This window comes from Pleurodeles waltl, chromosome 5 (genome assembly GCF_031143425.1).
Source record: "Pleurodeles waltl isolate 20211129_DDA chromosome 5, aPleWal1.hap1.20221129, whole genome shotgun sequence".
Lineage (NCBI taxonomy): Eukaryota > Metazoa > Chordata > Amphibia > Caudata > Salamandridae > Pleurodeles > Pleurodeles waltl.
Window position 1 is genome coordinate 1,284,810,892 of NC_090444.1, and position 15,859 is coordinate 1,284,826,750.

Genomic DNA, 15,859 nt, shown 5'->3' on the forward strand with positions numbered 1-15,859 from the left:
CCAAGGGGGTAAGCAGGGGTTAGCTGAGGGTGATTCTCTTTTATCCTAACTAGAGTGAGGGTCCTTGCTTGAACAGGGGGTAACCTGACTGTCAACCAAAGACCCCATTTCTAACACAGACATACACATATTGATGTGTAAAGCCACACACAAGGCACAAACCCATACATATACTAACACACCCATACACACACTCATACATACACTGACACAACCAGAGACACACTAATGCATTCACTAACACACCCATCCACTCACTCTTGCATGGAGTAACTTAAAGAGACACACATTAATATGTACACTAACACACCCATGTATACACTGATACATACACTAACACACATGGCACATACTCATACATACACTAACGTACCCAGGCACATACTCCCACATACACTGAAACACCCATGCATTCACTAACAGAAACTTGTACACTCTCATTTATACATTAACACACCCAGATACACACTCATGTATACAATGACTCACCCAGGCATGCACTCAGGCACATACTTACACACCCAGTCACACACTCATGCATACTCTGGGAGACTCAGACACACACTGTTGCATACACTGACACATCCAAGCACACCCAATGGCAGTCTCCAATGGGTAGTTACATATCTTCATGAAACTGTACAAACTGGTGCTATTTTTTTTACTAGATTTTGCATGGAAAGTTTCAGGATGATCCGTTAAGTGGGGGTTAAGAAAAAAGTGGGGTCATGAAAAGCAAAATCCCCATGAATTTTCCAAAGACTTCTTTGGAAAAGGCTACATCAAAAACTGTGAAAGAATTTACACCAATTTTGTCAGGAAACTCGATCTTGGTATTCATGTTGTGCATTTTATGATTTGGTGTAAATCTGTTCAATGGTTTTTGAGAAATTAAGATTCAATACATATTTGTGTATCTGGACAGTTGGGTCTGTGAAAGGCTTGCAAGAGCCTCGTGTGGGTGCCAATTTAAAAATAAGGTGTCCTGATTGCCCCAGTGAGCTTTTTACCCCTTGGGCCATCTTGTTCCTTTGGGAGTCAGACTTTTGTGGTAGTGAACACTCTGATTGGCCACAAGCAACATAAGAAAAATGTTTCTGACCTTTATTATTTATTACAGGTCTCCGGTACGTAGTCCCCTGTCCTGAAGGTTAACCCTTCGCGTGAGTCAGACAGCTGGGATCTATCTGACCCCGCAGTGTTCATGTACGTCGGATGGCTCCCAGTCATCCACACATATGGCACATGAATTTCCTCTTGTGCTGGCACCAGAGAGATGTTATTTCAATATTTGTGTCATTGGTTGCTGAGGAAGAGCTTCTACAGCTAGCAAAGCTAAAATATACTCTCCAAGTACTGATGATTGGCCAAAGTCATTACAGGGGAAAATTAAAGTAAAATGAGCCAATCAGCTCATTTGCTTTCATTTTCTTTGGTTCCCAGGGGGCTATCTCAGCCCCCTGAGCACTGATTTTAACAGGAGAGGTACCGTGGGAGACTCCACACTTCTCTAGTGGATCCCTGCTTGGAGATTGCCTCAGGTGTGAGATCCCCAAGCAGAGATCAACTCCACTAGACTAGTAGGAAGGGGAGAGTGGCCCCTAGGGAGAGGTTTTTTTTCTCCCCCTTAATATTTTTAATTGGCACAGTCTTTCTGCCGCCAGGGACTTTTTGGTTTAGTAAAAGGTGGGGGCATCCCAGAATGGATAAGGCAATGCCCCCATCCTTCCTCAAAATAGTCTTTCCGCTCCCCTGAGGGGAGAGATAGTTTTTTTCCCCTGAATCTCTCCCTAGGAGGTCAGAAAGTCCACTAGGCACTAGGGATTTTATTTTTTTCATGGAATAGGGGTAGGGTCTGCCCAGGATGGGCAAGGCAATCCTCCACCCCCAAAAGTAGGCACAGTCTTTCTTCCCCTTCAGAGGGTATATGTGGGTTATTACCCCAATATGCCCCTCAGGGGGGGGGGGGTGGAAAGCCTACTAGGTACCAGGGATTAATTATTAGAAAGTTCTAGGGGTGGGAGCTGCCAAAAATATGCACAGCAATGTCCCAACCCCCCTTAAAATATGCACAGTATTTCTGCTCCCCTAGGAGGCAGGTTAGGGGTTATTAGTTTCAAGAGATCCGTTAAGTGGGAGGCTGAGAAAAAAGGGGAGTCTTGAAATGCAAAAACCCCTTGAGGAGCTCCCTCTTGAGGATAGCCTCAGGGGTGAGATCCACAAGCAGGGATCCATTTCACTAGTCCACCAGTGAGGGGGAGTTGCCGCTTGAGCAACAACTTTTGCTCCTTCTTAATTTCTTTAAATTGCACAGTCTTTCTGCTCCCCCCTGGGTGGCATATGGGGACAGTGGCCTCTAATCTGCCCTACGGGGAGGCAGAAAGCACACTAGCCACCAGTGACCTTTTATATTTAGTAAAGGGTGGGGTCTACCAGAATGAGCAAGGCAATGCCCCCACCCTACCCCAACAATAGGAACAGTCTTTCTGCCTATCAGGGGGCAGATGGGGTTTACTACCCTCAATCTGCCCCCAAGAGGGAAAGAAATCCTACTAGACACCAGGAATTGTATTATTTTACAAAGGAGGGGTGGGGGATGCCAAGAATGGGCAAGGCAATGTCCCCACCCCAAAAGTAGGCACAGTCTTTTTGCCCCCCTGGGTGGCAGATGGGGATCACTATCCCCATTCTTCCCCTGGGGAGGGGGGCAGAAAGCCCACTAGCCACCAGGGATTATTTTTTTAGACAGGCCTGGGGCAGATGCTGTCCAGAATGGGCACAGCAATGCCACGACCTCCCCTAAAAAAGGCACAGTCTTTCTGGCCCCCTGCGGGGCAGAATGGGGGTTATTAGTTTGGGGTGACCCATTAAGTGGGGGCTGAGAAAAAAGGGGAGACCCAAAATGCAAAAACCCTGTGCATTTTCTACAGACTTCTTTAGGCAGGGCTACAGTAAAAACTGCTGAAAGGAATTACATCAATTGTAGCAGGAAACTAGATCTTGGTATTTTGGATTGTGCTATTTGTGATTTTGTGTAAGTCTGTTCAGTAGGTTTTGAGAAATTAAGAATTACATTTATTTGTATATCTGACAGTTTGGTCTGTCAGAGGTATGCAAAATTATTTACCTCAAATCTGCCCCTCGGGTGGTGGAAAGCCCACTAGACACCAGGGATATTTGTTTTGTAAAAGAGGGCTCGGGGCTGCCCACCATGGGCATGGCCATGCCTCACCCCACACAAATGAGCACCAAAGTCTTTCTGCTCCCATTGGGGGCAGATGGAGGTAATTACCCCCAAGACAACTCTCTACATGACAGGGAATTAAAGAAAAATAGAGGGGTGAGCATGGCTATGCCCCCACCCCAACTGAATGGGATAACAGTCCTTCAGAACCCCCCTGCCGCCTAAAACATCTCCTCCCAATGGCACGCATGAGGTCATTTGACTTTTGTGGATGCTGATTTTACATATGGGCCAGGAGAGCTTGGCTAACTCCCACTATCATCCCACTTGCAATGGTGAGCGGCTGCACTTTTGAAACTTGGGTACGCTGCCACTGGAAAAACCTACCAAACTCAGGCACTTCTTATAACTGAACATCTAAGGAAATCCAGAGTGGTGAGTTTCACATGTACCCCATATCATTCTTGCCCACAATGCTCTGCAAACCTCCAACTTTGCCTGAAATAATGCATTTTACCTACTTTTCTGTGATGGAAACTTCTGGAATTCGCAGGAATCCACAAAATTCCTACCATCATCTATAACAACTCTGCCCCACTTGTGGAGATGCTTAAAGCAGAGTCACCCTAAAAACTCATTTAAAAACACTGCCCTTTTTGACTAGCTTTGGTGCCCTCTCACGTTTTTGTCCCTTCCCTGTTGCAGGCACTTGGCCCACCTACACAAGTGAGGTTTCATTTTTATCAGGAGACTAAGCAGAACACTGGATGGTAGGAACTTTGTGGTTCTCCTCAAATTCCAGAATTTTTCACCACAGAAATGTGAGGAAAATGTGAGGAAACAGTTTTTTTTTTTTTTACAAATTTCGAGGTTTGCAAGGGATTCTCAGTATCGGAACCAGGTCAGAGCCACACAAGTCACCCCACCTGGGATTTCCATGGGAGTCTAGTTTTAAAAAATATACAGGATTACTAGATATCCCTAGGTGCTGGCTGAGCTAGGGACCAAAATTCACTGCTCGCCACATTGCAAAAAATGTGTCAATTTTCAGTGCAGAAATGTGATGTGTCCATGATATGTTTTGGGCTATTTCCTATTGCGGCCACTAGGCCTACCCATGCAGGTGAGGTACCATTTTTATTGGGAGACTTGGGGGAATGCTGGGCAGATAGACGTTTGTTGCTCCCCTAAAATTCCAGAACTTTTCATCACATAAATGAAAGGAAATATGTTTTCTTAGCCACGTTTCAAGGTTTACAAGGGACTAAGGGTTACAGAACCTGGTCAGAGCCACACAAGTCACCCCTCCCTGGATTCCCCTAGTTGTCCAGTTTCTACAAATGTACAGATTTGCTAGGTTTGCCTAGGTGCCAGCTGAGGTAGGGCCCAAAAACCACAGCTCCCCACTTTGCAAAAAACTGATCTGTTTTGCATGAGAAAATTAGATGCATCCATGTTGCATTTTGGGCCGTTTCCTGATGCAGGCACTAGGGCTATCCACACAGTTGAGGTACTATTTCCATCAGAAGATATAGGAGAATGATGGGTAGAAGGCAATTTGTGGCTCTGTGTAGATTCCAGTACTTTCCATCACAGAAATGTAAGGAGAATGTGTTTTTAGTCAAACTTTGAGGTATGCAAGGGATTCTGGGTAAAAAAATCTAGTAAGGGCCACACAAACCACCCCATCCCGGATTCCCCTAGGTATGTAGTTTTCAAAAATGTACAGGATTGCTCAGTTTCCCTATGTGCCAACTGAGCTAGAGCCCAAATTCCACAGCTAGGCACAGTACAAAAAAGGGTCAGTTTTCAGTGAAAAAATGTGGTGTCCACATTGCATTTTGGGCTGTTTCCTGGCACGGGTACTAGGCCTACCCACACAAGTGAGTCACAATTTTTTATAGGGAGACACAGTATAGCAGAACAAGTGTTACCATCAATTGGCTTACTCTGAATTTGTGCCTTCCAAATGAAAGACAGTCTGTAAGAAAGAAGTCATTTTGAGAAATGCCCTCTAATTCACATGCTAGTATGGGTACCCACAAATTCAAATATGTGCAAATAACCACTGCTTCTAAACTCCATATTTTGTGCCCGTTTCAGAAATACATAGGTTTCTTTGATACCTATGTTTCACTCTTCATATTTTACCAAAATAAATGCTGTAAACCCCTTACATCAGTGGTTCCCAACCTTTTGACTGCCGTACACCCCCACTATATCATTACTGGAACCCAGGGACCCCAACTAAATCATTATTGAAATGCAGGGACCCCTGCACTGAGTCAATACTGAAAGCTGGGCACCTAATCTGGTAATATTATTTTATTTTCTGAGTAGTCGTTGACCCCCTGATGAGACTTTGCGGACCCCCAAGGGCCCACAGACCATAGTTAGGGAACCACTGCCTCACACACTGCAAGGTGCAGCTTGTTTATTGGCTCTGGGTACCAAGGGTTCTTGATTAAGCTACAAGCCCTATATATCCCCTCAACCAGAAGGGTCCAGAGGATGTAACGGTATAATGAAAATCTGCCCTAGTTGATGAGAGTTAATGATGAGAACGTAGATAGAAATTGCTGGTTTTTTTAACTTAATTTCAATGTTTTGTTATTTCAACTGTTACTTTCTATAGGACCACCTTGAAGGATCTACACAAATAAACCCTTTCTGATTTCAGAATTTTGTCTACATTTCAGAAATATATTGCTTTTTGGGATCCATAACTAGTTTCACACCCATTTCTGTCACTAACTGGAAGGAGGATGAAAGCACAACAAATAGGAAAAATGGGGTATGTCCCAGTAAAATACCAAAACTGTGTTAACAATTTTGGTTTTCTGATTCTAGTTTGCCTGTTTCTGAAAGCATGAAAGATGGTGATTTTCTCATCACACACCCTTTGTTAATGCCATTTGCAGGGGGAAAAAAACATATGTTTTCTTCTGCAGCACATTTTCTAATTTTTCCCCCCAAAATTCAAATTTTAGCTGTATTTTGGCTAAGTTCTCTGTCCTCTCCAGAGAATCAACAAAGCCTGGGTACCTTCAGAATCCCCAGGAAGTTGGAAAAAAAGAACGCAAACTTGGTCTGGATAGCCTATGTGGACACAAAGTTATGGGGCCTAAGAGCCCAAATAGCCAACAAAAGGCATAGCATGTGGGGAAGGCTCAGCAGCAAAGGGGTTCAAGAAGAAAAAGATATAAGGGGCAGTGTAGGCATACCATTCCCCCTAGGCCCCATGGGGAAGACCCAGAGGGATCCCCAGGATTGAAATGAAAAAATCATCAGTGGTTTTTGCTGTGATCCTGCAAGACTCCAGAAGGACGGTGGCAAAACCAAAAAAAAGCAGACACAATTGCTTAGCATATTTATGGGGAGGGGAGTGAGTAGGGCCCCCCTTCCATTGTCCATTTTCGGCCCCAGATACTAATCCCCGAGGGCCATGTATGGTATTTATGGGGAGAAGATATGTGGCCCCCTCCCTTGAGCCTTTTGCGCCCAGCGACCCTACTCCCTGGTGCCTAATCAATTTTTTAAGGAGAGAGAGGTGCACAGCCCCTCTCCCCATGCGCTTTTCGACCCCAGAGACCCCATATCCTAGAATCCAACATGTTAATTAATGTGTACAATCTTCAAATGTCCAACTGGGATATTATGGATGTTGTTGTTTTGAAAGGTTCCATAAATATAGAAGCACATTAGTGTGACAGAAACTTAACATTTTTGTGACTTATGGAAAATAAAGTTGGAACACTTAGGGCCTGACTAAAAACCTGGCAGTTTCATGACTGCCAGGTTCATGTTGGTGGTTGGGCCATCACCAATGTGGTAGTCTGAGCGCCATCTTACGACCGCGGCAGTAGTGCTGTGGTCGGACTACCACCACTGCCAGAATTTGTTGTCCTGACAGCCTGGCAGTGCTGGCAGTCCTAATCTGTCAGGGCAGCACTTTAAGCAGAGCTGCTCTGAAAACTACGATTACATTCTCCACCAGCAATTTCATGGTAGTACCACCACCATGAAAAGGCTGGTGGGTACAGGTACAAGTGGCCACTTGGCATGGGCAGTGGAGGGGGCCCCCTGGCCAGCACCCTTGCAATGTTCACTGTTTGTTTTGCAGACAGTGAACATTGCAAGGGTGCTAGTGCACCATGCACACTACAGCATTGCCGCCGGCTCAATTACGAGCCCGAGACAATGCTGTAGTATGTTTCCCGCTGGGTCAACGGGCGGAAATGTCACCCACCAGAAAATTCATAATGGGTCTGGCGGGGAGGCATCCACAATGGTGACAACCTCCCCATCGGGATTTCGGAGAGTAGACTTTTCTGTCTGCCAAAATCATAATGGCCTCCTTAATGTTGGAAGTTTGAGGACTGTACACATGACTCCAAAGGTGCCATTGCCAACAGTGAAAGGTTCTGAGTTAACCATCATGGACAAAAAGTGTTGTCTTGAATTGTGACATTTCATAATATTCTGGCCCTCGGGAAGCATGTCATCGCAGCAAAATACTTACTGTCTGCAAGTACATTGGTGGACTGTATCCATGGCAGTGATGGTGCTTTAAAATTCACCAAAAAAAGTCATCATAAAATTGTTGCAGTATGGTGTCCCTTTCTGCACAAAAACAATCTTGCTCACAATGCAGTTTACCTTGCACCATGGTGCAAGGGTGCCTTAGTTGGTACTAGACAACCAATATTCTCCAGCACAAGGAAAGAAAAGAAATGCACAACATGCTGTGCATTCCTCCTTTTACCCTTTCATGCAGTGCAGCACAGTAAGTTTCTTTATTTATGGCTCTTGTACATCATATTGAAGAATTTGAGGGCAATGCATATATAATTAAAAAAATGATACGAAATATTTTTATTCCAATGGCCATATACTGAGCTTGATTGACGCAGACTGATTTTAAATTGTGAGTTAGTAGGGTTACTGATTTTGTGGGTGCCAGCAAGCACAGGTCCAGGTACACTCTTTTAACCCTAACTTTATAACGTGTGATTCACATTACATGGACATAATCACATTTCTTATAAATTAATAAGACCACAGCTTTAAACGTTTTTTGGAGTTAGAGTCTTTCTGCAGTCTAATAATGTCTCAGTGTGATTCATTCATTTTTAAAAAGGCTTTTGCTATAAATAGCTGTGGTTTTGAAAGGAAAACAGGACACATAACACCATTTGTAAAAAGTTAAAAAATGTTCAGATTACTAGTCATCTTTTTATTTTAACTTTTCTCTGGTATGGGTCTTCATATTGTTCCTTTAGAAATGGTCAATGTGAATACATGTTTGTTGTCTTACATTATTAGTAAGCAAATATGCATTATTTCTTTATGGTATACCAAAGATTCTACAAAAATTGATGATGAAGCTGTGTATGACATGCTGAGTGCATCAGATATCCACAAAATACATCGGCTACAAAAGGATTTTAAACCTTATTCTTTATTAAACTGAAAAGAGTAGTTACATTTTTCAAGCTGTTATTCAAAAATATGGTTGTAGTTTTAGGCAGAAATGTTACCTTTTTCACTTACCTTTAGAATTAGAATATGTTTTTTGATTACATTTAATTCCTGTTTCTACAGATCAATCGTTGAACAATTATCTGTTTAGAATTGTTTAGATTATTAAGATTTGCTATCTGTAGACACTGACTTTGTTTTCAATTTTTTGTTGTCTTCTGTCCAGATCACCACAGTCAAAATAAAAAAAATCTGTCACCCGTTGACATGAAACTGCGGGCACCAGGGTTCTCTAGTCACTGCAGCCTGCACTGCTGAAAGCAGTGGGAGGACCTCTGATGCTGGACCAGAATACTAGCAAAGGTTTGGCTCAAGAAAGGAACTGGTGCAGCGTGTTTTAACCCCCTTGATGCTCTGCATACTGGTGGTAACCTACACACAGTTGGATGAGAAGCTAAAGTCCATGGAATAGCAACAACGAAGTAAGTGTATTGTTAGACCTGTCACCTTTAGGGTAGACTTACCATTAAGCATTTTACCTGTTTCTCTCCCCTTTTTCTACTGAAATTCAATTTTGTTGGCCTTAGGACTGGGTGTACTTTACCACTCCTAACAAGTGCTAAATTCTTGTGCTCACTCCATTAAACATGACTAAATTTGTATACACCTGATTGGCATATTCAATTTACTTACATGTCCCCTATAGAGTACTATCCCATTTACTCAGAACCTGTAACATAAATGCTTTTAGTGGGCCTGCAGCCCATATAGTGCCACTCACTTGAGAAGCCCCTTAAAATATGCCTCAGGTCTGCCACTGCAGCCTGAGTCCAGTTTTAAACTGCTAGTTTGACTTGGCAATATAGCCCTCCTGCTAAGCCTTAAAGTCCACTTGTATTGCATATAAGTCAACACTGAGGAAGGCCCTGCATAGCTAATATGGCAAGGTGCAGTGTGATTGTTGTAAATGACCCTCCTTGCAGAATTATCCCCAAACCCTTTGCTTCTGGCCTGCTGTTTTCCTTCCTGCGCTGAGTTTCATCTTTGCTGACTTGAGGACTCTGGACACTTTACCACTGCTGACCATTACTAAAGTGCAAGTGCTCTCTTTCTAAATGGTATTGGCAATTGGTATCCATGAATGGTATATTTGATTTACCAGTAAGTCCCTATTATAGTGCACCATGTGTGCCCAGGGCCTGTAAATTAAATGCTACTAGTGGACCTGCACCACTGATTGTGCCAGCCACGAGTATCCCTGCAAACATGCCTCAGCCCTGCTATTGTAGTGCCTATGTGTGCAGTTTTAAACTGCCATTTTGACATGGCAAGTGCACCAACTTGCCAGGCCCAAACCTTCCCTTTTTTTACATGTAAGTCACCCGTAGGATAGGCCCAAGGCAGCCCGATTAGCAGGTGCAGTGTTTTTCAAAGGTAGGGCATGTACTGGTGTGTTTACATTTCCTGGTAGTTAAGTACAGCTAAACTCATTTTTCACTATTGCAAGGACTATCTCTCCCATAGGGTAATATAGGGATTGCTTTCAAATATGTTTTAAGTGTAATTTACTATTAGGAGCAAGTGTGGGATCTCTGAATTAATAATTTAAAAATATACCTTTTGGTGAAGTGGGTTTTTAAATTGTAAATTTGAAAGTGCCACTTTTAGAAATTAGGCATTTTCTTGCTTAACCATTGTGTGCCTCTGCCTGGCTGTGGAATACAAGTCTGGGTTAGGATGACCATTGGGCTGTTTGGGAATTCACTCTAGACAGTCACACAAAGGGAGTTGAGGTGTGTCCTCCATGTCCTGTAGGGTCTTCCTGAGCTAGAATGGTGGGAGGAGCTAACACTTGCATCTATATATGGCTGTCCCTGTCCTTACACAAAGCAGTCTCCAACAACCTCCCCCCCACCCTCCTCTGCCGGAGTGTGTCTGGGAGGGCCATGGCAGGAAAGGCAGGGCCTTGTGTACTTCAAAGATTTTTCTTTGAAATTTGACTACTTTAAGTGCTGGACCTCTGATGCCACAAAGTTAGAACACTTCGGGACTGAGGCCATTCTGCCAGGAAGAAGAGCTAGATGCCGTTGAAGGGACTGCCAGTCTGCCTGTTGCTTTGTTGTGCTGACCTACTGCTTGCTGCTTCTTTCCTGGGAGCAAAAGGACTGGACGTTGCTTTCTATATCCTGCTTTCCAAGGTTCTCCAAGGACTAGAACTGAGTTTGCCTCCTTTCACGAAGTCTCAGGGACATCAAGGACTTTATATGCCAGTGCCTGTGCTCTTCTGCAAAGAGTCCTGACTTGCCAAGTTGTACCAACTCCAGTCCCTGGGCCCTTAGAAGTGTAAGCTGGTGACCTGAAAGAGAAAATCCAGGCACCGACATGCTGCAGCAGAAAAATTGATGCAGCACCTATCCCGTGGCTGGAGAATCGATGCAGTGCATGTCTCGTGGTTGCAGAATTGATGCAGCACCTGTTTCACCACTGCTCTATCAATGCAGCGTATCTGGATTTTCCACGCATCTTCCCTAGGGGAGTCAATTTCCCATTGACCCCGCACCGCAGTAACGAATCAAGGCTGCATGTCTGGAAATCAAATCATTGCCTTTCCTGCAAGGAAAAAATCGATGCATCACCTCCCCTGCGCAGTAAGGAACTGATGCATCACTTTACTTTTTGTTGTCTTGACTTCCCTGCGGCCTGCATCGTCTTTGATGCATCCCTGGTACTTTGTGTTAAAAAGATACAATCATTGATTCTTATTTCAACCTTTAAAAAGTGATAACTTTATTTGAGTATGTTAGATTTTTGTTGTTTTGGTCTTGTTTTACTATTATTGGCGATTTTTCTAAACTTGTGTGGAGTACTTTTGTGGTGCTTTTAATGTGTTACTGTGTGTGTGTACAAATACTTTATACATTGAGTATGAGATAAGCCTGACTGCTTGTGCCAAGCTACTAAGGGGGTGAGCAGGGTTTATTTTAGCTGTGTGGCTCCTTAACAACTGCAGTCTTTGGATCAGCATTTCATGATTGGTGTCTATAAAACTATAACCAAAAATCCTCTTTTATGGTAAAGTCCAGTTTTAAATTAGAAATTTGAAATTGCCACTTTTAGAAAGTTAGCATTTTCCTGCCCTTAGCTATTTGGTGCCTGAAGACTCCACTGGGTCACATGACTGGGTGTAACTGACACTTAAACTTTGTGAATTCCTGCCGGTAAGTCACACATTTGCAGGTGCCTGACTGGACCATCTGCTAGCATGATGTGGGGGGGGGGACTTTGAGCTGGTCACAGCCCCACTTGCAACTGAATAGACTATGGGGGTTATTCCAACTTTGGAGGAGGTGTTAATCTGTCCCAAAAGTGACGGTAAAGTGACGGATATACCACCAGCCGTATTACAAGTTCCATAGGATATAATGGACTCGTAATACGGCTGGTGGTATATCCGTCACTTTACCGTCACTTTTGGGACGGATTAACACCTCCTCCAAAGATGGAATAACCCCCTATATTCTTCCTTCACCCATAGGGCTTGTCACCTCCACATTGTCTCTGTAGCCAACGTGGATCCGGGGCTGGGGAGTCAGGAAATTGCAACCAATTTCAACCACATCAATGAAAAACCCCTAGAAACTTCTCCCAACTTATAAGAAGGAACCAAGGCCCTCATTACAACATCGGCGGTAAAAGCCGCTTACCGCCGTGCAGAAGACCGCAAAAACACCGCCGCGGAATACCGCCACAGCTATTATGACACACATCTCGGAATCCGACGATATTCAGACACCCACACAACTCCGCCACACCAAAGGTCAGTGTTAAACTGGCGAAAACAATTCCTCCACCGTCACGCCAACAGAAACACGCCCATGCTATCACGACACACGAATCCACGCAGCGGTCTTTCAACCGCGGTATTCCATTGGCGGTACACACCGCCGCGCTCAAAATACACACACATCTCCAAAACACTGCCACATTAGACAATTCCAAATACACACACCTGACATACATACAATCACCACACCCACACACCCAACACAATATAAAACACAGACCCACATCACCCACAAACCCCTACGACCATAATTCACGAACCAAGGCCAGAGAGACAGAGAGCACAGCAATTGAGAACCCCACCACACAGAGGCACACAACACCATCACCCATAAAACATTCCACGCACAAAACACCACACACCACAACACATCACCACACACATCAACACTTACACCACCCCACACATCACCCACACCACCCCATGTCACGCCAAAGACACCTCCGGTTTTCCGAGGAGGAGCTCAGGGTCATGGTGGAGGAAATCCTACGGGTAGAGCCACAGCTATTTGGCTCACAGGTGCAGCACACCTCCATAGCCAGGAAGATGGAGCTATGGCGCAGAATCGTGGACAGGGTCAACGCTGTGGAACAGCATCCAATAAATCAGGAGGACATCAGGAAGAGGTGGAACGACCTACGGGGGAAGGTGCGTTCTGTGGTCTCCAGGCACAACATCGCAGTACGGCGGACTGGCGGCGGACCCCCACCTTCTCCCCACAACTAACAACATGGGAGGAGGAAGTCTTGACCATCATGCATCCAGAGGGCCTCGGAGGAGTTGGTGGAGGAATGGACACTGGTAAGTCAAATCTTAACTATCATATCCCCCACCCTACCTGCATGCTATCACACACCCCCACCCTCACACCCTCCCCTATCACCCCGAATCCTCACTAATGTACTAATAACACAAACCACTCATCCCAACACCAAGCCCTGCATGACACAACTAAGCATGGTCACCCCTCACCAAAGCATGCTCACTGCACATACCCAGAACAACCCCCTAACCATCATCACACAAACCCACACACAGGAATGCTTGCACTGGGGTACACACACACCCACCCATTGCACACCATTACACACATGCAATAATCATGCTCTCATATCCCTACAGGACCACTAAGGAACGTCACCACACCGGAGGGTCCAGACATCTCCACTCCACCCACAGAAGAGGCCCACAGTGACGACAGCAGCTCTGCCCTACTGGATCCTGATGACCAGCCCGGACCATCGTGGGCCTCGGGACAGTTGGTTCCCCTTGCACAGGCACAGCCCAACACTGACCTTCCACCCTCTGGTAACACCAGCACAGCACCCACCCAGCGGGCCCATACCTCTGTACCAGGACACGTCAATCAGCTGTGTGTCCACCACTACAGGGAACCCAGGATAACCCACCACCCCAACAACAACAGGGACCTGGGGGCAGTGGTAGTGGGCACACGGTCCAGGGGACGGAGGCCCAGGAACACAGGGGAACTGGGAGGGCTGCTGTGCGACAGGGGGCAGACAGGCCAAGGGAACCCACTCTCCACGAGGCCCTCTCCTCCATCATGGGAGCATACCACCACTCCCAGGAGACGATGGCGACGGTCCTGGCCAAGTTTCAGGAGACCCAGCACCTGCAGGACGAACAGTATTTGGGGTTCAGGGAGGAACTCAGAACCATCAGCTCCGCCCTGGGCACCATCGTAGGGGTGCTGAAGGACATAAAAAACACCATGCGGGACACCGTGGCACTCCAAGGGGCCCCTGACACTAGCATGGACGATGAACTGCCCACCACCTCCACCGGCGCTAGTGGACAGGACGCCCCGCCACAGTACCACCACACCAGCACCCCACCCCCTGCAGACGGACAACCACCACGCAAGCGGTCCCTGAGATCCAGGAACAGGACAGAGCAAGATGGCAAGACCCCCGCCAGGAAATGAGACCACCCTGATTGTCATCCCACTGCCTCACTTTGTTACCCTGTCCATACTTTAACTGCCCCAGCTCCACTTCCTATGCCCATATGGGCAGTGCACCTGTGTGACCAATAGACTGGACTCTGTCATGGAAATTCCTCCACCGTCCCCGTCACCATTTTACAACCCCCCTCCATTTTTGAGCACTTAAATAAACACCCTTGAACCACAAAACAATCTGGAGTCAGTCTGTGATTTGGTAAATTTGTATTATCAATGACAGTGTCAAAATGCGTTTTCTATTGTAAAGCCAACATACCTATGTCACACATCACAAGTCCTTGAAGGATGCAAGCAGATGACACACGTAGGTAACCACACCTGTGAAACCGTAATGGAAAGGTACAACTCAGTGACCAAATAGTGCTATGGAATGACAGACATGATAGAGGTAGAAGTGTGAAAGTGAATGTAATGGTAAGAAAGAAATGTTCTCACCTGTGTGTCACTGGAAATATTGCTGTATGACTGACTCCCTGTTGTCTATGTCTTCTTCCTCAGCTTCCTCCTCATCACTGTCCACAGGCTCCACAGGCTCCACAGCTGCCACAACACCGCAATCTGGACCATCCTCCTGCAGAAAAGGCACCTGGCGTCGCAAAGCAAGATTGTGAAGCATCGAGCAGACGATGATCATCTGGCACACCTTCCTTGGTGAGTAGAATAGGGAACCATCTGTCATATGGAGGCACCTGAACCTGGCCTTCAGGAGGCCGAAGGTGCGTTCAATCACCCTCCTAGTCCGCCCATCGGCCTCATTGTAGCGTTCCTCTGCCCTGGTCCTGGGATTCCTCACTGGGGTCAATAGCCAGGACAGGTTGGGGTAACCAGAGTCCCCTAATAGCCACACACGGTGCCTCTGGAGTTGACCCATCACATACGGGATACTGCTATTCCACAGGATGTAGGCGTCATGCACAGAGCCAGGCAACATAGCATTTACCTGGGAGATGTACTGGTCTGCCAAACATACCATCTGTACATTCATCGAATGATAACTCTTCCGGTTCCTGTACACCTGTTCACTCCTGTGGGGGGGGACCAGAGCTACATGGGTGTCATCAATAGCACCTATGAAGTTGGGGATATGTCCAAGGGCATAGAAGTCAGCTTTAACTGTAGCCAAATCCTCCACCTGAGTGAAAATGATGTAGCTCCTTACGTGTTTCAGCAGGGCAGACAACACTCTGGACAACACGTTGGAAAACATAGGCTGGGACATCTCTGATGCCATGGCCACTGTTGTCTGAAAAGACCCACTTGCAAGGAAATGGAGCACTGACAGCACCTGCACGTCAGGGGGGATTCCAGTGGGATGGCGGATTGGTGACATCAGGTCTGGCTCCAACTGGGTACACAGTTCCTGGAT